Raw genomic sequence first — 21,963 nt, 5'->3', positions numbered from 1 at the left:
ATGCAGGACGATTTGGAGAACCTAGATCATCTGGTATACGTGAAAATAAATCATACATTATCCATATAGACACTGTGCATCTGTCTGGAAATATTTCGATAATAAAGACATTGTCTCAATCTCGGTTTGAAGGACAATTTGAAGAACCTTGAACAACTGGATTACTCGGAAATAGATCCTGCATGACCAGCATAGACACTTTGAATCTGATTGGACATTTTTCGATACTACACCCAACCCGAGGGATGTAAGATTCGCTTACAATTATGTGGGATTCATCATCAGAGGATGTTAGTGAAGACCGCATGAACCGAGGATGCGATATACCTAGCTGCGGTCCAATGCATGAAAATTGGAGACCGAAAAATGTAGAGTGTATTAGTGAGGTAAATTAGTTATGTCGAAAAAAATAGGAATCCGATTTCCGACTGGACTCGAGCCAAGAACGCTTCGATTATCAGACCTGTCCTTGCTCCACTTGCTCCTGAATATGGATAGCCTAAAAGCAAACATGAAGCGGTCATTTTCTCGCATACTCGACTTCGTATGCTTTTTCTGCTGGAGAGATTCGAGGCAAGTGTGTGTGTCGTTCTACAAGCTTACTGGTATAGTCGAAAGCGTAGATAGAACACGAAATGAAAAAGACAAAAAACCATTACATCGCCTGTAAGGTCAACTTCTAACATTCGCTGCGATGTTCATGAACAGAGGATGATGGGAAACGGAACTAACATTCATTGTAATAGATTTTTGGTTTGCGTGTACAGACATTATTGCAGTCTTGGTTGATCTATTAGAACAAATCAACTGATGGCCTGGACTATTTGGAAAACCTATAATTTTCGGTATACATAGTAATAAGTCGCGCATGATCCACAAAGCTACATATATATGATTCGGTTATGATTTTACAACGAAAAAATCTCACGAAAATGTCTCACCATTGGACAGACCTCAAGGGATATCCGTGTAAATACAAAACCGCGACGTGACCAACAAGTGTGACTTATGAAACTCTGAAACTCTGGTAATTTCTCGATTATGTGCAGGGTGTTTGGTTTGAATCGGTAATAATTGAGAAGGCTAGAGTCATTTTGGACAGAAAAATACGTCAGAGACGCAAAGGTTAATTTTCAAGAAAATTTGCATTTCAAATGAAAATGTCTATTTTTTTTAAATAATGTTTCACCAAATCTAGGCCGGTATTATTAAAAAAAAAATCTCATAATGTAAGGGTGTTTTAATATGTTCACTTAGGGCATCTTCAGCGGTGGTCCAAATCCTGGTTTTGGTCTATTTTTTTAGAACAAACACAAAAACACTGCTGCACCGGTGTTCCAAATTTTGTTTTATACCGGATCTAATCTGCATAATTTTGAATCTGGTATATGATTTGATCTATTTTCGTCACAATTTGGAACAAGAAAAATACTGTTCCAAATCACTCTACACGCTCGTTCGAGCTAACTCAAAATTGAGTAAAAAGTCACAAAAAAGTTTCTACTCAGTTGAATAAGATCTAGTAGATATGGAAATGAGTATGAACAACTCAAATTGGATGCTGTTGATTTTTTTTTGTATCACTTTCGCATGTTTTCTTTCTTGCGAAAAATAACCAAACAAGAATAATAGCAATCAAGAGACGTTTTAGCCTCTATTTGCACTTCCTTATTAACCTTTGCGTTACGAACCTCCAAGATCTCAAATTCAAATGCCGTTTCGTCAGTTTTCAACGAATTTTTATGAAACCAATTTCAAACGATCACAATTGAACGAAAATTTTATAACAGCAAGCGGTTCTTGAAAAATCTTGAGCCATTCTGGAGATCTTCCGGAATCTACCTATTTTCAGTAGGAACCTATTTTCAGTAGGAACATAGGCAAGAAACTCAAAAATCAGTTTTGCCAATATTAATTTTCTCTTGAGTTAATGTTACTCAAATTCATAAATCACGATTACACATACTATGACGTTTCAAAGCATGATATGAAATTGAGTAACTTGTACTCAAGTTTGAGTTAGCTCGAACGAGCGTGTGTTGGGTTTTTTGACAGACGATGGGAAATAAACCAAAACAAATAGATTCTTCAGTCAGGTGCTTGTTCGTGGCAGTCTTTTGATTTCGCTTGTCGTTTTCTGTCGGTGATTAATTCGATTAATGATAAATTTGTTTGCTTTCTGTTCAGTTGAAGGTAAGTTGTAATCAAATTGAGCATCCTGGAAGTTGAACAACAAAGAAATTTTTCCTGTAGAATGTCACAGCCACATCCCAAGCGAGGTAGCAACTGCTTGTAGGAGGAAGACGAACAGTTATGTCGATCGTGGCTAGCTATTTCGAAGGATGCTGTCAAAGGAACAGACCAGCGCGAGCCTTTCCGTTTTAGGTTATGATTTTCTGCTGCCAAATCACAAGAAATATATGATTATTATTTGGTATGATTCAATGAATGAATTTGCGGCTCACCTTCAGCCAAACGAAAAAGCAAATATTCTTCATTATCCTCCGATAGCGAGACACTGCTGGCAGTAAAGATTAGTTGGTCAAACCAATCCATCTTTTGAAAACAAATATTTGAATCCGGATTCAAAAACTCTGCCCCACTCGAAAATGGTTGAATGTTTGACAGTTAAGAAAAAAAAATACATCACCGGTGCATAAACATCAATGCTGATCTATTTTGGCTGGTTCTATTTAGTTTTCACTGTTCCAAATCCAGTATAAAGTTGGTCCAAAAATAGACCACCGCTGAAGGCTCCCTTGTCACTCAGAATTTATACTATACATAAATAACTGAATTGTAATTTACATGGTAATTTTTTTTAATTTTTTTTTTCAAATGTTACAAACGATACTCCTTTAGCTCAGTCGGTAAAGGCGCAACTGCAAAGCAAGTCCATGCTGGAGGCGACTTAGGCTCTGCACCATTTGGTGGATTATTTTAACTTTTGGTTAAAATTTGACAGATGTAAAGTTATCGATTAACCCTGCTATCCGAGCGTGGTTAAATTTCGAACGAGAAGTTAAATTTTGACAACCTTTGTTAAGTTCTTCTCAAAAACCGGTCGATCGACAGCACAGGGATTTTCGAACATAGAAAATAACTTTCGAAATGTCACTTTTAACCACGAGTTAAATTTAACTATGCAAATGGTTCACAGCCTTAGTTCGTTTCCCGTCCGGTCTATTAATTTTTCGGGTTGGAAAATTTACCTACTTCCTTAGACGTCGGATGGAACAGGCATAGAAAGCTCTCAATTAAAATGTGAAAGTACTTCAAAGAACACTGAGTTGAGAGCAGGCAATAATCTAATATGCTATGAGCAATAAGCTTGAAATGCCATGTAATAGTATACAAATGATATTTTTAGGCAATGACATTTTTTTTTTGTCGTGGATTAGTATTTGAAGTCGTGGATTTCTTTGGAGAAATCGCGGATTTCACGGATCAAATTTAGAAAATCCTGTAACAGCCCTGAAGTTAGCTTTACATTGCAAAATCAATCCAAATTAGCGGGCTTATTGGTTACCTCCCAAGTAACAATTCGGATTTAATAAGGATTCTATAGACCGTGATCTAAACGTGTAGAGTGTTTTAAAACCTCGATAAAACTTGCAACGTTACTTGGGTTGGGATGCGCAATACGTGCTTGTGCACGATTTCCCACCGGAGGTATCCCGCTGCGATCAAGCGTTTGGTTAAACGTGTTACTCATAACAAATGTTCAGCGGAGATGGGATGGGTATGGAAGTGTGCACAGGGAATATATTTTATCACGGGGGATTAAAGACAAGTGCTTCATATGCGGAAATATCCCTAACGGAAAGACTCCCCGTAACGTGGGTAGATCATCTTTTCGTGGTACGTTACGGGATGTAAGATCTGCCACTGATTCCTAGTCCTGACTACTTCAAACTAGGGGAACAGGATTTTTCAGTAATCCAAGGAACACATGTTAGTCCTTGTTACATGTTATGCCTTGTTGATAGTGACAAGACTCGGCTTTGTCCACCGAGGATGATCTTGAAATAAGGGAAAAATTAGTTAGTTAGTCTTCATCTATGTGATTCCTAATCTTCCACTCGTTGTTCTCTAGTTTGAAGTGGTCAAGACTAGGAATCTGATGCATGGTCATTATCGGTGTTATTCCTTAATTTTGTTGCTATGGAATCCAATTTTGACTGACAAAGGGGCGCGCCTTTGGAGGGTGTTTCAACACTCCGAAGGGTATCAATAGCGGTACCTTTCAATTAGAGTCGGATCCTAGCGATAAATGCGAGAATGACAACTGTAAAAAAAATCGAATACATCATCATTTCTCAATAGTGATGGAGTCATACGACATGCACTAAACTAAGGACACGGGATATACAGGGTTGCTTCCACTCACTAGCTGTAAAAAAAATGTTTTTCGGAATTATACAATCATTAGATGATATAATGATGTATTGTACTTATGAGTACCAAGAAGAGGATGTAAAGCATATGTTTGGCTCATAAAACCTGGCAATTTCGCTTTCAGAGCGTCACAATCAGCGATCTTATGAGTCGTAAAATCGCTGATTGCGACGCACTGGAAGCAATATTTACAGTTGTTATGTGTCAAACATATACTTCACGACCTCTTCTTGTAGCTAACCAGTACTTATTATCATTATACCATCTCATGATTTCATAATTCCGAATAACATTTTTTTTATAGCAAGTGAGTAGAAGTAACCCTGGGGATATACTACAATAGATCAAATTACTGGTCGCAGTGGTGTTAGGTCCCGAACAGAGGAAAAAAAACGGAAAGACTAATATCGGTGAGGAAATGGAGTAAATTGAAGAAATAAGGAGATCATGAACTTGTTGAACACTCTCTGCCGATCAAGCTAGTGATGACAATGCAAGTTGTTGGGATTAAACCAATAGTTGTATGATAACTTTATCTTTAAGTTCTGGTAGATTAAAAGTTAGCAAGCTGATTGATATAAAAATGATTGCAGTTTCATTCACCCATAATTATCAATCAAAGTTTCACCCCGGTTACTGCTCTGACTGAATTCCCGGCCCTGGCCTTACATGTATTAAACCTGGAAATTTAGAAAACATGTCAATGATTTTCTATTCCTGAAATTTGTTTTCTGAAAAACGACTGGAAAATCAGAGAATATCAGGGAATTTAGTTTGAGACACCCTGACAGGGTTAATCAGGAAATATCAGGGAATTAATGTTAGGACCTGGAAAATCAGCGAATCTCAGGGAAATTTGTCTTAACCATAATATATTAGTTGAAAGTTTAATTGGCATCGCTAGTTTCCAACAATTGAATAAAAGTGAAGTAGAGCAAAAGAGTACGCATTTATTTTTTTAAATTCATGTAGAGGGATATAACGTATTCTCGGCAACCTAAGCAGTGACCATCTTTCTATAGCCTTTTTCTCTAAGGAACGCACACATATGCAGTATTGGTTTGTTTACAATCGTTTGCTGCCAGCTGCTCTATCAATTTCAGTCGAAATAATTGTCAAAAACTGTTTTGAAACGCTTAAACAAAGCTCCAATCTTCTCTAGTGAATGCGACGATTGTGGGCAACATCTTTTTATTCGGTAACCTTTCTATTTGAGCTGCGTGTTATACAGCTGTGCTTTCACCGGCAGCATTTTGTAGTGCGTGTGTTTCTTTTCAAGAAAACCCTGCTAGATTGCTTTTTCTAAGTGGTAAAAATATAATCAAATTGAAGCTGAAAGCCTAAAGAATCGTTCGACTGCATTGAGCGAAGTGCTTTCGTAAGAAAATCAAGCGAAATTAGCGTTTCAATTTGGGTTGCCGAAAATAGTCTGTCATGCCGAAGCCATCATTTCCCCTATGTGTTTCATCATAGCATCAAATTTTATGTTATAACCGTGAGTCGATTCCTCGACTATTTTGCCACAATCCCCACTTTTCTCTTCCCGGTTTGGACCCAGGATGGTTCTCAATATCAAATGTTAAATTTAAATAGAGTTGCGAACTTGTAGCTGTTAAGTTGAGCAGAAATTACTTTTATGATCAGCAAAAATTCAACTTCCACAGAGATTTGACACATCCTTGAGTTGAACTGTGATCGGAGGGTTGGTAAAAATTTAAATCTTTTAGTAGACACTAGACGTTGTTGGTTGTGACAATATTTAACCTCCTACTCACCTAGTCGGTAAGTGTGTTTTTCTGAGCAGATGCTATACCAGGGCGTCGACTACCTGGGAAAACCTGGAAAGTCAGGGAATGTCACGGAATTTTAGTTTAGGTCAGGGAAAAAAATAATGTTGATCACATTGCAAAAAATCATGTGTGGAACACATAACAACAATCTTTGAAATTTTATCAGTGCATGACGTCAAAGTTTTTGATTTTTTGATCTACTCGTTGCGTTTATGGATGCTCTTGCCGGTATCTCTTCGAACAGGTTGCCGCAAGTGTCCATAGATGGGCCCAATGTGAATTGAAGCTAGAGTTACAAAAAGGTGGCGAGAAGCTGATAGATCTGGGAAGCTGTGGGCTGTATATTTTGCATAATGCATTCAAGGATAGTGTTCGCTGTATCAGTTGGGATGTTGTCAAACATTTGCGTGGTATCTACAATATCTTCAAAGATGTACCAGCAAGACGAGCGTTTATCACGATGTATTCTGGATCTACCATATTCCCGTTAAAGTTTTGCGGTCACCAATGGTTGGAAAATAGTGCTACTGTTCAGAGTGCAATCAAAATTACTCCGCAAATACGAAAATTTATTCAAGGCGTCCAGAAACACAAAATCGGACCAACGTCAGCTTCCTACCAAGATGTTAAAAACTGTTTTAATGACTCGCTGCTGATGGCTAATAGTACGTTCAGACTACAGATTTATAACACGTTATAGCACTATCTTGATGGTGGTTTCTGTGTTGTAATTATTTGACAACCGTTATAATATGATATAACTCTGTAGTCTGAACGTGGTATTATTTAAGCTAGCTTTCTTCAAATCAGTTGCTGTCGAAGTTGAGCCATTTCAATGCGAATTTCAGACAGACAACGCGATGTCTCAAATGGTTAGAGGCATTATGGAAAGGTTCATTAATATTGTTCATCTGAACAATATTGCTCAGGTAAATGAACATTTGATCAATATGATCGCAAAAAGGAACGACTGGACGTTTTTTTTTTGGCACAGGTTATTGGTCGGCGTATTCAGAACTATTGTTGGTTGTGAAAATGATTTGCTGCTTATCGCATGGCAACGCCAATGCAGAGAGAGGTTTTTCGGTAAATGTAGAATATCTTTTTGAAAAAAATGAGGGAAGAGTCAAGGCCCAAGCGCAATGACAGCGCAACGGCAGTGGTAGCGGAAAAGCCCGATCTGAGTAAGCCTATTTGTCGGATTGAAAACTAGTTAGAATCAAATCGACTGTGTTTAGGCATCTTGATGTCATTTGTGACAATTGTCAAACTTGCCGTTTCCGTTCCGCTTCCGCCCACATTGCGTGTGGGTCTTCAGTCGTAGCGCGACGTGAGATCTATGATGGTGTTATTCATGCAGGTGGGTTGGAAAACTTACAAATTTTGAATGAACTTATTCAGCAAGTTCGAAAAATCGCATTCGCTTTCCATGTAGACAAGGATCGTCGTATAAAAGAAGGTGTCGATTCCAAGAGCTCAGGATGCTCTAAAAGAAGCCGAGTTTGCAGGAGAAAATTCTTCTGCTTAAATGATAAACATTTTTAGAAGTAATCTGAAAATAAACACATATTCAACTTGCAATTTCTCGTTGTAATGTGAACTCACTGTGAGAATAAAATGTTAATGATAATTAAACTTAAATTATTTTGCCATGTCTGCGGTTGGAGTACGAAACTGACTAATGCATGAGCAGTGCATCCTCAGGTTCGGTTGCCAAAGCAAGAATAATCACTGCTCTGTTATTTTACAATAATTTATCTGTTAAGAGAAAGGATCGTCTACGGGTTGAATTTTATTTGGCTGTGAAATTATGAACACAAATTGAAAGTTTGATGACATTGATTAAATATTCCTATTATTACTTAGTAATGAATAGTAAGCCTAGTTGTGAGCAGTAGTTATTCATTATTATATTAAAATATGTATTTATAGCCCTAGGCCTATTCACATCCTTCGTAGGTAGTCGGTCATATGTTCTGTAAAAAATGTATTAGTATCAAGTTCTGTTGTACGTGCCATCAGTATGCTATTCTTGATATTTTCGAAAGCTTACCCTGCTGCTCATTTTAAACTAACCTTAATTTACACTACGTAGCTTGTAGCTTCTTTGGTAACGAAGTTTTGTGGACTGGATTTATTTTCTGAAAAACGACTGGAAAGTCAGGGAATTTTATTTTCGACTTTGAGTCGACACACTGGAATCTGATTGGATTGATTGGTGTAAATACAGAACCGCGACGTGACCAACAAGTGTGACTTATGAAACTCTGAAACTCTGGTAATTTCTCGATTATGTGCAGGGTGTTTGGTTTGAATCGGTAATAATTGAGAAGACTAGAGCCAAATAAACTACAACATTTAGGACAGCAAAATACGTCAGAGACCGTGATCTAAACTTGTAGAGTGGTTCAAAACATCGATAAAACTTGTTATGTTACTTGGGCTGGGATGTGCAATACGTGTTTGTGCACGATTTCCCACCGGAAGTATCCCGCTGCGATCAAGCGTTTGGTCAAACGTTTTATTCATAACAAATGTTCAGTGGAGATGGGATGGGTATGGAAGTGTGCACGGGGAATATATTTTATCACGGGGGATTAAAGACAAGTGCTTCATATGCAGAAATATCCCTAACGGAAAGACTCCCCGTAACATGGGTAGATCACCTTTTCGTGGTACGTTACGGGATGTAAGATCTACCACCGATTCCTAGTCCTGACTACTTCAAACTAGGGGAACAGGATTTTTCAGTAATCCAAGGAACACATCTTAGTCCTTGTTACTTTTCATGCCTTGTTAATAGTGACAAGACTCGGCTTTGTCCACCATAACTTATGCGATCAGGAAAGTGTATTTGGACTTAGAAAAATTTCGATGCTGATGAAAAGTTTCGGATTGTGTTAGGGACTGAATCTTAAGACACCACTGCAACTCTAAAGTTTTGTTAGTCATTCATTCGTATAAATATACGATTAGTAGCTTTTTGTGATTTCACACAATAAAGTGGTTACGACTTTTAAAAACTCAGTTGAGAAACTTGCATTTTGATCACAGTTTTGCAATAGTGGCATAGCTCGATATAACGTAACTGTCACTTTTCACTTCCATCGCTGTTTTTTCGTAGAAGATCATTCAAACGATCAAAGTAATACCATCGGACTGATGAGATAATTCCCCATCTATTGGTATTATAAACTTGTATGGTTCAATTGCTATTAGCGAGATATTGACGCTGGAAGTCAAAAGTGACAGTTACGTTATATCGGAATATACCTGTTCCTACAATTTGAATCCTAACAAAAAGGAATTATCCTGTAGTTTTATGTGATTTCAGTTAGTAGCAAACCCAAATGCGATCTAGTGTGTGCATTCTTATGCGATCTATGGTTATCTGGAGAAGCATCCCAGAGTGACACGGATTAGTACTTTTAGTAATATTCAAATGTTCTCTTGTCACGATGACATATTGAAGCGAATTTTCGGCTTGCACTCAAAAACTACAAGGGACAGCCCTATGGTGACGCGTAGGACTACGTGGTCTTATATAATAAATATTATTTGTTAACTGCAGCAGGAGCTTGTTCTTTGTGTAGGAATGCGATTGTAGGCAGGCTTCTCTCTGTTTACACTCTTTAGTATGACTCGCTAGACATGGATTGCCCACAGCGACTCACGAAGAGCTACTGATTCCAGCTCTCTGGGTTGCAGCTCTCTGCTTGCAGGCAGCCTTTCTTGGTGTACTGGAGAACACCACGCGGTGATTGAATAAACACCGTTTGGTGAGACCGGATGGAATTCAACTTTGAAATCTGTGTTAGGGAAATCGCAGGCAATCGGTGATAATTTTAATTATCATAGCAACAGTTGTACATTCGTGCGATTTTCAAAAGTGGTATTTTGGAAAATTATAAAGTCTTAAATTAAACAGATGCGTAGAAATATTTCTGTTCGATTGGTGATAAAATTATTGAAATTGGTCCAGGGGCAGCTGAGTTATTAACGTTCAAAATCTTTCATAATTTTGTTACATGTTCCATTTTCGGTTTTCACAAAGTGTACATCCATATAGAAATCACAGACGTAGTCCAGCGTCAAAACTATCGTTACTTTGCATTCATTAAGAAAGGCATAATTTTTTAAACCGCAAAACATCGAATTTCGGACATTTTAAAAAGTTGATTCAATGTTGAAAGCTGTATCGTCTTGGCGTCTTCTGCTCAGTTATTCCTTGCGAATCAAGGAATAAGTGTGCCGCAGACATCAACATAGTTTAAGCTTTTAAAGCGCTGTGGAAATTAAGCATGAAATCAACGCGTACTTCACTAATAGATAAGATGCATAAATACAATTTTATTTTTGAAAAAAATACACTTAAACTGTGTTCGTAAAAAATGGTCTAAATTTTGAATTTCTTCCTAAAATTTTTAATGGGGTGTGATTTTTCTGTGTACACATCTAAATTCCTGAAATCTTGACTGCTGATTAATCAAGGTTTATGTTTATAGTTTTGGGCTGGATTGATTGAATCCGTCGGAAGTTTGTGTGATTTCATTATATCTCTTATTTTTAGCACCCTTTTTACTGCTTTATTTTAAAGAACAAGCCAAGACAGCTAAGATTGTGCTTATTTATTTAAAAAACAGATCTTTTATTTGGCTTCAATTTTATTAAAATTTGTTCAATTCACCAGAGCATTTTGGTCTGTTAAAAAATGGTCGTTTGTATACACAAACATTGCTCTCCAATTGCCATTTGACATGCTGAGGGGTTGTTCATGAACTACGTAGACAGTTTTTTTTTTATTCTAAACCCCACCCCCCTCCACCGCGCCATATGCGTAGACAATTGCCCATACACAATTTTTTTTTAAATTTGTATGGGCCGTGGATAATTGTCAACCCCCCTCCCCTAAACTGTCTACGTAGCTATGGAACAACCCCTAAGTAGCGCAGAAAAATAATGAGCATTGACAATTGTCAGAATTTTCCAACAGTTGAAGATTACAACCTTTCTTCAACTGTTGGAAAATTCTGAGTGAACAGATATTAATCAACCTCAACCAATACTTCCATTGGTCGAAAAATACAGCAGCAGAACCTCCCATACGCGTGTCTCCCTGGGATCGTTAAGCTGACGATGACGGGAGCACAGACAGTGGTAAAGAAAAACAATAGCTGCATTTGCAAAACAATCGACTAGATGGTTACGTCAGCTGCTGACTTGAGTGTGTAACAATCGATATAAACGTTGCCGCACATCGGAGGTTCGATCGGCGATCATCCCTTTTGCCAGTGATGGCGGGGGGAAAAACCCCTCACCGTCCCTCATCAACGGATGAGTTCGGTAAAAAGTATGCTCGATCCGATTCGTACCTCCCTCAAAATTGTCATTTGCTCGCTTTCAACTCTCTATATACAATGTTCGCTCTGCCGTATTCTAACGGAACTATCAACTCTATACTTTCATCTCATCATCTATCGTATATAAAATGTCCGCTTTAGGTCTGATATTTGACGTTAAGCATCTTTAACTATGTAAATCGTTAACTACAAGCACGAAGTAATAATATAAATGATTAGTATTTTTATCTGATTCGTTTATTTTAAGGCTCAATCGCGTTAGCTTTACGGAGCCGATAATTCATTGTTCTTTGTTTGTAACAAAATTCACTTAATTCTATGCCTAGTAGAAGATGCGCCGAATACTCGCGGCTTACTCGAGGTTAGAGGGGTACATTGTCGAAAGATAGGAAAAGGGGAGAGGCTTGGAGGTACTGTTTCGTTGTCTCATCAGAGCGTTGTCGCCAGTATAAATGGTAGTGTGGTTCTAGATTCGTCTGGAGTTCGACCGGCTATGGTGACCAGTGGGCGACGATGAGACTCATCGAGACGGGGGACAAGACAAACAAAAACTAATAAAGAGATACAAAAGACAAACGAATTAAATTCATATGCTATACATTTTCAGAAACACATAAATAATTAGTTAAAGTAAGGTTACTCTTTGAACAAAAATAAAGCTTTTTTCACACATTTGTTTTTGATTATGAACAGGATTTAAACCACTTTTACTGAAAGTCTAGAATGTTGCTGTCTATGAAAAACTTGTTCGGTTGACTGGAGACTGCCGAATGGAGAACAAATAATTTTAGAATGTTGTCCCTACGCAGCTGTGGACATGTGGACATGTGAGCTTCATGTTTAGTCTAAGAGCTTTTTGTTTAAATTGGTTTAGTTGTGTACAAGACACGACCGCATGGTTGACGTAGACTACGTTAAGCTGTTTAGTGATGTTCTCGTGCATTTGGTTTCCAATAAGTGGGTGCTTAGTACAACATTAATTGAGAATAAGGGGGATTCAGATATTGAGTCAACATCATCTCTTACATTTTTCAAAAGTATTTTTACGGAAAAATTCCTATCGATTGATGTATTTGGCTTTTAATTTTATCTATAAATGACAAAGTTATAGGCGTTCGAAACCCAACATCTTTTCAAGACGGTCGCAATTTTAGATTTTCAATTTACTCCCTGTGCCTTCCCGTAAGATGTAGTCAGACATCTGATGATCTAGGAAGTAGGTGACATCTCCAAAATAGTTCAGGTGCACAAGGCCTTCCAGCTGGGTAACATATTAGCGCAGAATTCTATTACTACGTTGAACCAATGACGCTTGTGCAACCAACATCCAAGATTTAAGAAATTCAAAGATTTTTTGGCCGTCCGAAGTAGTTACAGCTCTTTGAACTGTTCTACAGAGGAAAATACTCGCGATATTAGATACTTATGTCCGGTACTGTATAGTTACGTTATTTTCCACTCTATTTTAGAAACATAGATGGGGCAGCTGTGTTAATAATATGATATTTGTATTGGAATCCGGTTTAAACATTCCTACTTGAAGACAAATAGTCTTTCATGCTCCCATAATCCAACCCAGTACCCACCACTTATCCACATTACATCGATTATAATTGAGCTTCCACCTTAACGTGGTTAAATTACCCAATCCATCTTATAGGGGAAATGGATGTAATGTCGGCCTAAATGCCCCTAATTTGGACCCATAAATAATTTCAGCAATGGACTAAATTTTCAATAGCGACCAAAAATATCCATTAGTACCGTCCCAATGGCGCGTTCATCTAGATGAAATTGATAAGTAGCAGATTTTTAGCGATAGGCCAATCTTAGATCCATAGGCCAACATTAGAGCCATATTTTTCTTTTTTGTTTTGAAAACTTTCATTGTGTGTATTCAAAGCTCATAAAGTAGAAAATCTAGCTACAAATAACGTTAAGCATCATCAAAACGCTTCAACTGACCCAATACTCCGTTAAAGAAACCGTCACATTCTCAACAGCTCCCAAACTGCATGTCTGTCAGAAACCAGACTGTCGAGAAAGGAAGCCATAACTCAATCACCCGTCACTAGCAATTATGTCGAATTTGAATTATGGCCCTCCCAAAAAAGAAAGAAAGCAAGAACCAACGACCCCTCACAGTCTGACTCTTTCTTCTCCGGCACGAACAAATGTGGCCCATTAGATGTAGACCCATTCCAAGGTCCTTTGGCCGGTGTGTCACCAGTGACGCAACATTGCCACTTTCCCAGAAAATAGACCGAAAACCTTCTGCCCGTGTCGAAGTCGATACCTGCTGCAACATGTGCCCTCATATATTGAACTTGTTGGGAATCAGTCAGCTAGAGACGCTTTCCTAGCCCGAACGGGAGAAACGAGCAACAAAGTCCCGTCTCCTGTAGTGATGTACCAAGAAGCCGGGAGGGAAAAAAAAAAAGAAGTATAATTTATTTGCCTCCAACCGTTATTTATTAGTCGAGTATTCTTGACTTAGTTTCCACTACTCCAGCAGCAAGCAAACCTTCCTCATTTCATCATATTTATTTTCGCTTCTCCCGGTCCCCGTTCCGAATGTGCTATTGTGGCATTTATTCCTCGAGTTCTGGCTTTCCAATTAGTCCGGACCAGCCAGCCATCCGCAGTCGATTCTGATTGTGAGACTCCGACGACTCGAAACAACGTGGTTGACGCATGTGACAAATGTCAATTCTGTCGCAAGTCATAACTCATTTTAATGACATCCGCGCGCCATTCCTGCACTGGTAAAACAGCGGAAACTGACCACCGCAGAACACTGACTGGCACTGGACGGACACAGTCGGGTGTCAATCTATCTGTTCAAGGCATCTGGGATCGATCCAACAAATTTTGGAATTTTTCAAAATCCAAATCAAACGAGATTGAATTGCAGCAGACGGACATGTGAAACTCCCACGCCAGGGTTTAGGTGCACATTGAGAGTGAAGTGTTTTCAACTCAAATAATTTTCCACCACTAGCCACCCACCGCACTACTGGATTTTGTTTTCGCGAGTGGTCATCACCAACCCCACTTACTAATTGGCTGGGTAGGGGAGAGAGGGGATGAAACAAACATACACATCTTCGCTGGTAATTGAATGGTTTTTATTTTATGTTTGCCTCAGTGCGAACCACAATTAAGTGGAATTGCATTTGTGCAGTTTTTTTTTTTATTCGAGTGCAAAGGGGAAGCCGTGTCATGGCTTTTGGGTGCAGATTTTGTAAACAAAATGGGATTGTATGACGTTTCAATTGTAGAGGAGGTAGGTAGGTAGTGATGAAAGGTCGCTAGAACTATTTCACAGCCGCAAAAAAGGATAGGAGCAAGTCAATCGCGCACTCTTTTGCCTGTAGATTTGAGGAAATAGGGTAGGATGGTGCAAAACGCACCGTTTAAGCAAAATCGTCAATGGCTGGCGAATGGAAGCTAAAATCAAGAAGAAAGTAATGGCGTTTGGTTCATTACCATGTTTTCTACAAAGATCGAGTGATTTAGAACTACAAAAGGATGATTTTCCATGACTTTCAAGGTATTTTTTAAATTGCTTCCAAAATGATAGCGGGGCAAAACGCCTGATTCATGATGCAATATGCACCACAACATTGGGGCAAGACGCACGACAACAATGGCCAAAACGCACCACAACATTGGGGTAAAATGCACCCCATGGTAAACAAACCATAACCCCTGCAAGTAGATAATGCAAAGGGAAGCGGTATTTCAAATGATTATTTCTTTATGTTACATCAGAAAAAAGGTCTCAAAATCTCAATAGAATGTTAAACTGTGATTCATCAAGTAAAATATCTAAAAATTATACGAAACGAAAATTTGTTAATTTTTTTTTGTGATACCTATATGATGTTAAAAGCTTAATTTACAGTCGATGATTTTAACAACTGTGTCCTGTTTTGCACAAAATGCAATTTTTTTAAGGAATCAGTAGGTCAATACATGATTTTATGATCAAGAATTATTTGTGAAACCTCCAGTTGAAAACAATCACAAACCGTTATCCGGAAAATGCATCTGAGGAAAAGTTATCGCTGTTTTTCTAAAAAAGGGCATTTTACCCCAGGGGTGCATTATGGGCTGTTCTCCCTTACTTCAAGTCTTCTCAATTGTATGAGCTAGGTAAAGGAGTGTGCGTTAGATTAGTACTGTCGCATTAATGGCCCTTCGCTCATTTTCAACTTCTATTCAATTTTCATACTGCCGTACTCTAGCGGAACTATCAACCTACCCTCTTCAGACCTACAGCTAATAAATTATCACACTAAAGCTTCATGTTAGATAGCATTTCCAACCAACTCTGAAAAAAATTTACAGTTTGAAATTAAAGTTTTGCGAGATTTAAAATAAATCACCGCAGCTCTGATAGGAAATCGAATCTCATTATTTGAGTACTAAACAAATCTCACGGTTAATCTTATTTCACGTACTCACACTAAAAAAGCCAATAATGCATTTCAACGTAATGCGCATAACTATCAATTGACGTTTGAGCGAAGAAGCTTTTCAGAAATTTCAAAATATGTTATAAAACATCCAACTCTATCTTCCCCGTTAGTTGCATTTACTCCACAGAGAACAGACATCTAAGTCAAATTCCTAAAGTGTGTAAGAAATTTAACTGCTATTTTGAATAGACATTTGAAACTAGCAATACCGTGGTGGCGCTAGTGTCGCTGTCTTTATATGAATGTCAAAATTGTTGTGAGCAAAACATTGTTTGTTAAAAATCGATCAAAACATGGGCCGCAAGTGCGAGTTTTATTGGTGCGCAATTTTCCCAAGGATACTGAATTGACCGAACGACAGGAGATTTTCTTCTCACGTGTAGTCCAAGTGCTTGCAACAAAAAAGTTATGTTCCGACCACTTGCCCCGGAGGCTTTTCCAATTCCTGCAAGAACGGATGCAGGGTAAGCAGTGTTCATGTCTTTCCACATTTTTTCTGAATTTAAATTTGAGTGCACACCCTCACTGAATCATTTGAAGATACGCCGCCAGCGAACTCGAGGAAAGCCAGCTGGCGGTTGTAGATCTACAGGAAACTGTAATAGAACTTAGTTTTTTATTCGAAAATAATGGTTTCTCAGAAATTCGATTGATACCCGTTGTTTTGTCTTGTTTGTTTTTAACTGATTTGACAGTTCATTTGGATACACGGTCAATAAGATCAACCCAAATTTTAGTTCAGTTTACTCATTAATCGCAAAAAGTGACAACTCGAGTCGCAACATTCCGTATGGCGGCGCTAGTATTTCTAACGTATTTTAATTTTAATTCACACACATTTCGAACAATTTGTTTAAGCTTGGATGTCTGTTTTCTGTGTTTACTCTTTGAACATATTATTTGTGCAGTGGATTTATCTTCATTAACAACATAAATTCTTAGGCTTGAGTTCAGGAACATGGATGTTTGATACAGATTTTAAACTTAGGCTATTTTTTTTAATCTTGGAGCTATTGAAATCAATCAATTAATTTTTCAAGAATCTGGAATGATCCAGGGCCTTGCAAAAGTTTCAAAGTTCATGAAGTTTATTGAATAAATTTAATGAGAATTTCCAAGGATCTCTAGAAATAATTGCTTAGTAATTCAGAGGAAAATATCTACGGATGAATTTTTAGGAAAGTGATTTTTTGAAATTAGTTCTGAAGAACTCCAGACTCCAGGTGAAATGTGAGGAGAAATCGATGGTAGTATTGAGTACGATTAAAAAAAATTGCAAGAGAATTCTGTATGTTATTTTAAGGCAGTTCCAAATTGAATTCAAAGAGAGTTCTGATTAAAAATGCAAAGTAATATTGAGGTGAATTTTCTAAGGGGTTTTTAAGGAGAACTGAAAGGAAATTCTAGGAAAAATTTTCAAGTAACGTTTAAGTAGAATTCAAAGAGAGGAAGCAGGGTATTTTGAAAAGAATTCAATGCTAAATCAAACGATAATTCAAACAGTACTCTAAGGAATATTTGAAAGAAGGTTTGACGAAAGTTTCAAGTAAATCGAATTTTTGAGGTAAATTTCAAAGGAATACCATGAAGAGTAATCATCTCCTGGTCCGGTAATAATCTTTAGAGAACTCAAAGAAGAGTTCTTAGGGAAATCTGAGGACCATTCCAAGGAATTCGCTAATCTACTCCAAGAGAATTCTGAGCAGAATAGAGAGAGATTTCCAAAGATAATTCCATGAGCAATAATACTTAGTAAATACTGAGGAGATATATATTTCTGAAGAATTTTTTGATGAATTCTTTGGTTATACAGCAAGAGTTGTTTAGATTTTTTTGAGAATTTCAGGGTGAATCAAACAGCGGTCCATAGAGTATTTCTTTTAGCAAATGGTAAGGGAATACCTTAGATATTCTCTGAGGAATTTTTTATTTGATTCTAAGGATATTTTTGATCTTGAATTTGATTTTGAATCACACCACTACTGACAGGGTGGCGCCAGCTTTTTATGGGAAGCAAGTTATTAAAAAACATGTTTGGAGATTTGAACATTATTTTCAAAAATATCGATTTAAGAGGCGAAATAAAAAAAACATTTCAAGATCCACATGTGCAAAGGGCATACAAGCTTTTTAAAAAAAAAACCATTGTAGGCTCTTTTCTCGCCAACGGAGGGTCGCCCACGCAAACCAACAACATCATCGGGAAGGGGAACCTTTCTCCTACCCGGTGATGTCGATAGTTTGCGTTGGTGTCATATGCGAGAAAAGGGCATAAGAAGGTTTGTTTACAAAAAGCTTGTATGCCCTTTTCACATGTTGTTCATGATTTGGTAGTCCAGTTCGATAAAAATGAAAGATAGCACTTGTAGAGGACGACGGGGTAAGACGGCCACCCTAATCTTAGAGTAGAATTAAGCCAAAACTGTATAAAATTTCCACCTTAAATTGAGTGAATATGGATCTATAAAGTACTTTCCATAATTACCTTTATTATCAGAAAATTTCCATTTCATTTGATAATGTTTGATAAAGTTTGGCGGATTTTTCTCCTTCGGCACAAAAACAACATCGTTAGCTTCGTACCCCTCCATTACTGATTTTGCGTACTGACCGATCTGGCCAAAACAGAATGTCACCTTCGTGGGATCGGAGGAAGGACAGCAGGCGCTTCTGGAGGCATTCTTCTTTATATATTTGTCCGTTGATGGTGCCTGTCGATATGTACGGCTTGCTGAGTTTGCCGCCCCACAGATCACCTGCCACTCTAAGTTCTTCTAGGCAAATTTGACGACCTTCTTCTTCCGGAAGTTCTCCGGAACATCCAAGTGGGACTTCCCGACGAAAAACTCCAGGCCAGGGATCTGCTTGGCGTCCGCTTTAATGTAAGTCTCGTCGTCCATTACGATGCATTACGGCTGCACCAACAACTTGCGGTACGGCTTCCTGGCGCGGAATTTGTCCACCGTATTCTATTGATCGGTTCGATTTGGCACCTTCCTTACCTTGAAGACATGAATTTCGGCCCGTTTCATTGTCTGCTGGACGAACCAGACGGAAGAATTTACCTTCTTGGCCACGTCCCGAATCGAAAGGCTTGGATTGCGCTTGAAGTAATCCCTCACTTTTCTTGGGTTCACGGGATTGCTGCCAGCTCCTCGCTGGGTCGTCTGAGTCTCCTTGAACGATTTTACCACACGGGACACAGTTGAATTGCCGGTGGGACTGGCCTGGATTTGCCACGACCTCTGCCATATTTTTTTTTCTCGAAGCACTTCTTGCTTGGAAGCCATCTCGATAACCACTTTACAGATTGTGCCAAGATTTAGCACATGTTAACATTACACTCTGAACTAGTTTTGGTCCAAATTTCATCAATTTTTACCCATGCAAAAAAAATATACCCAAAAGAAGGAGTACAATCTTTATAAACTTCAAATGATTTGTGTCAAGTCAGTTTTTTACCAAATGAATTCAATTGGGAGGCTAATCAAGACGTAATTTGGGACCGTTTGAGCACTGTGAAGTGAAAAATTCAAACTTTGCATCAGTCTATTACTCCTATCAAACAATTACGCAAGGTTTCATATAAATCTGAGTAGGTCGATTCAAAAAATTAATTTTTTGCTATTTTGCCAGGAACTGTTCAATAAGTAAGAACGTTAGTATCACTTGAGTTTTTGTTTACCCAAAATAGCATATTTTTATGTTTTCACAAAAATAAATGTTAGCGAGTTTTATTGAGTGGACACCCTGATATATGGGCTTACTTACCCGTTCTTGATTCTGCCTCACCGAAAGGTCCTAAACCTGCTGGATCTTGTAGGGCTTGGTCTTAAGTTTATCTTTCAGGATCCAACGGATACTTCGATCCGATACGTTGCGATCGTCCGCCAATTTAATGGCACGTCGAGGATTTCTCTTAAGGCGCCTCTTGACGATCTTCACTATGGCAGCTGTCACCACAGTAGCTCGACGGTTTTTAGTACTTCCGGTCTCCAGGTATCTTTTGCCTGTACGGTGTACACAATACAGGCCTGCACACACGTAAATCGGACAGCTCACGAACTATGTCCATCCGCCGGTTTCGGCCAACATCGTAGAAGGTCAGCAATTTTTTTTTTTTTTGGTTTGTTTTTTCCGTCGATCTTGTTTTCCGTGCTGAGCACCAATGCTACCGACGTGCCAGGAAGGCAGCTCTCACACCTGGACCCTACCTATCGACCCATCAACTCATGAACCGGGGACCAACGGCTTTACTACCCATCCGAAGGAAGGCGTGATCAGAGATGTTATGCCTCAGAACATCCCGGCGGCGCCGACTGGGATTGAACCCAGGCCTGCTGGGGTGAGAGGTAATCACGCTTACCACTACACCACCGGCGCCGTTGTCAGCAAATTTCGTAGAAGATGGGGAAATTTTGTAGAAGCTCAAAAAATATCCTAAAAGTTCAGCAAACTTTTTAGATTTTTTTCATCGTTTAGATCTTCGAAGCAGTTTGCCAGAGAGCTAACTTCCAAAAAGCTCAATGAATTTCCAGGACGTTTTGGGAACATCGTTTGATTTCAGGGAACATCCAAGATGTTCAGGAATACAGGTCAGACTCGATTAATACGGTAACTGACCTTTACTAAAGGGTGTCCACGATGAAATTGCCACACTATGAAATTGCTCTAACTTTTTAACCGTTGGGTAGAATTTAATGAAAATTTGGGTGAATTTAGTTCATAGTGTATTATTTACATCCTGCAAGTTTTAAAGTCCTGTGATCAAAACTCGCGGAAATGGAGTCGAAAGAACAGCTCGTGCGTGATAAAATCTTGCGCATTCATCACGAGAACAAGGATCTCTCGCATCGTTCCATCGCTAAAACGTTGGGAATCGCGAATTCCACGGTGTCGCGAGTGATTAAGCGGTTCGAGGAACGGTTGACCACCGTTCGGAAGCCCAGAAGTGAAGGAAAAAGTATTCCGTACAACACCAAAAATCACAACCGCGTAGTTGGGGCCTTCAACCGAAATCCGAACGCCTCCGTTAGGGATGTGGCTAAGAAGCTGCACCTAAGCCGAAGTTTTGTCCAGAAGGCCAAAACTAAGGCTGGGCTTCGAACGTTCAAGGTACAAAAGGCCCCTAATCGCGACGAGAAGCAGAACAAGTCCGCCAAAACCCGTGCCAGGAAGTTGTACCTCAACATGCTGACGAAAGTTGAATGCTGCATCATGGACGACGAAACATATGTGAAGGCCGACTTCAAACAGATCCCCGGCAACCTGTTTTTCACGGCCAAGGATAAGTTCAGCGTTCCGGAGCATGTCCGCACTCAGAAGATGTCCAAATTTGCGAAGAAATTCCTGATTTGGCAAGCCATCTGCACGTGTGGGAAGCGGAGTGCACCTTTCGTGACCCAGGACACGATGAACGGACAGGTGTACATAAAAGAGTGCCTCCAGAAGCGGCTGCTTCCTCTCCTGAAGGCCCACAACGTCCCAACAATCTTCTGGCCGGATTTGGCCTCATGCCACTACTCCAAGGACGTGCTGAAGTGGTATGCGGACAATAAGGTCAATTTCGTGCCGAAAATGTTCAACCCTCCCAACACTCCGGAGCTCCGCCCCATCGAGAAGTACTGGGCGATTATGAAGCAGCACCTTCTTAAACGACCTAAGGTAGTGAAGACAGTCGAGGAACTGAAGAAAGTATGGGTTTACATGCAAAAAACGGTTGATTCACAGGTTGTGCAGAATCTTATGGCCGGGGTTAAGGCCAAGGTGCGGGCATTTGCGTATGGACTGTAAATAAAATACGAGTAAAATGGTAAAATGAAGTTTAATAGTTATTTCTCAATCCCTGAAAATTTGATGGCAATCGGATGAAAACTCGAATTTTGCGAATCAATTTTGTGTGTGGCAATTTCATCGTGGACACCCTTTACT

The 21,963-nt window shown here is 39.0% G+C and overlaps 1 protein-coding gene across 2 annotated transcripts in view; it reads left to right on the top strand.

Annotated features, from left to right (window-relative positions):
* The window catches only part of tio (tiptop), a 143,982-nt gene that overhangs the window by 94,191 nt on the left and 27,828 nt on the right, over nucleotides 1-21,963 (top strand). The gene's annotated exons all lie outside the window — the stretch shown is intronic.

This window comes from Ochlerotatus camptorhynchus, unplaced genomic scaffold (genome assembly GCF_037179485.1).
Source record: "Ochlerotatus camptorhynchus isolate MF236.1 unplaced genomic scaffold, CSIRO-AGI_Acam_v1.1 ptg000015l, whole genome shotgun sequence".
Lineage (NCBI taxonomy): Eukaryota > Metazoa > Arthropoda > Insecta > Diptera > Culicidae > Ochlerotatus > Ochlerotatus camptorhynchus.
This window is presented reverse-complemented; position numbering and strand designations above follow the sequence as displayed.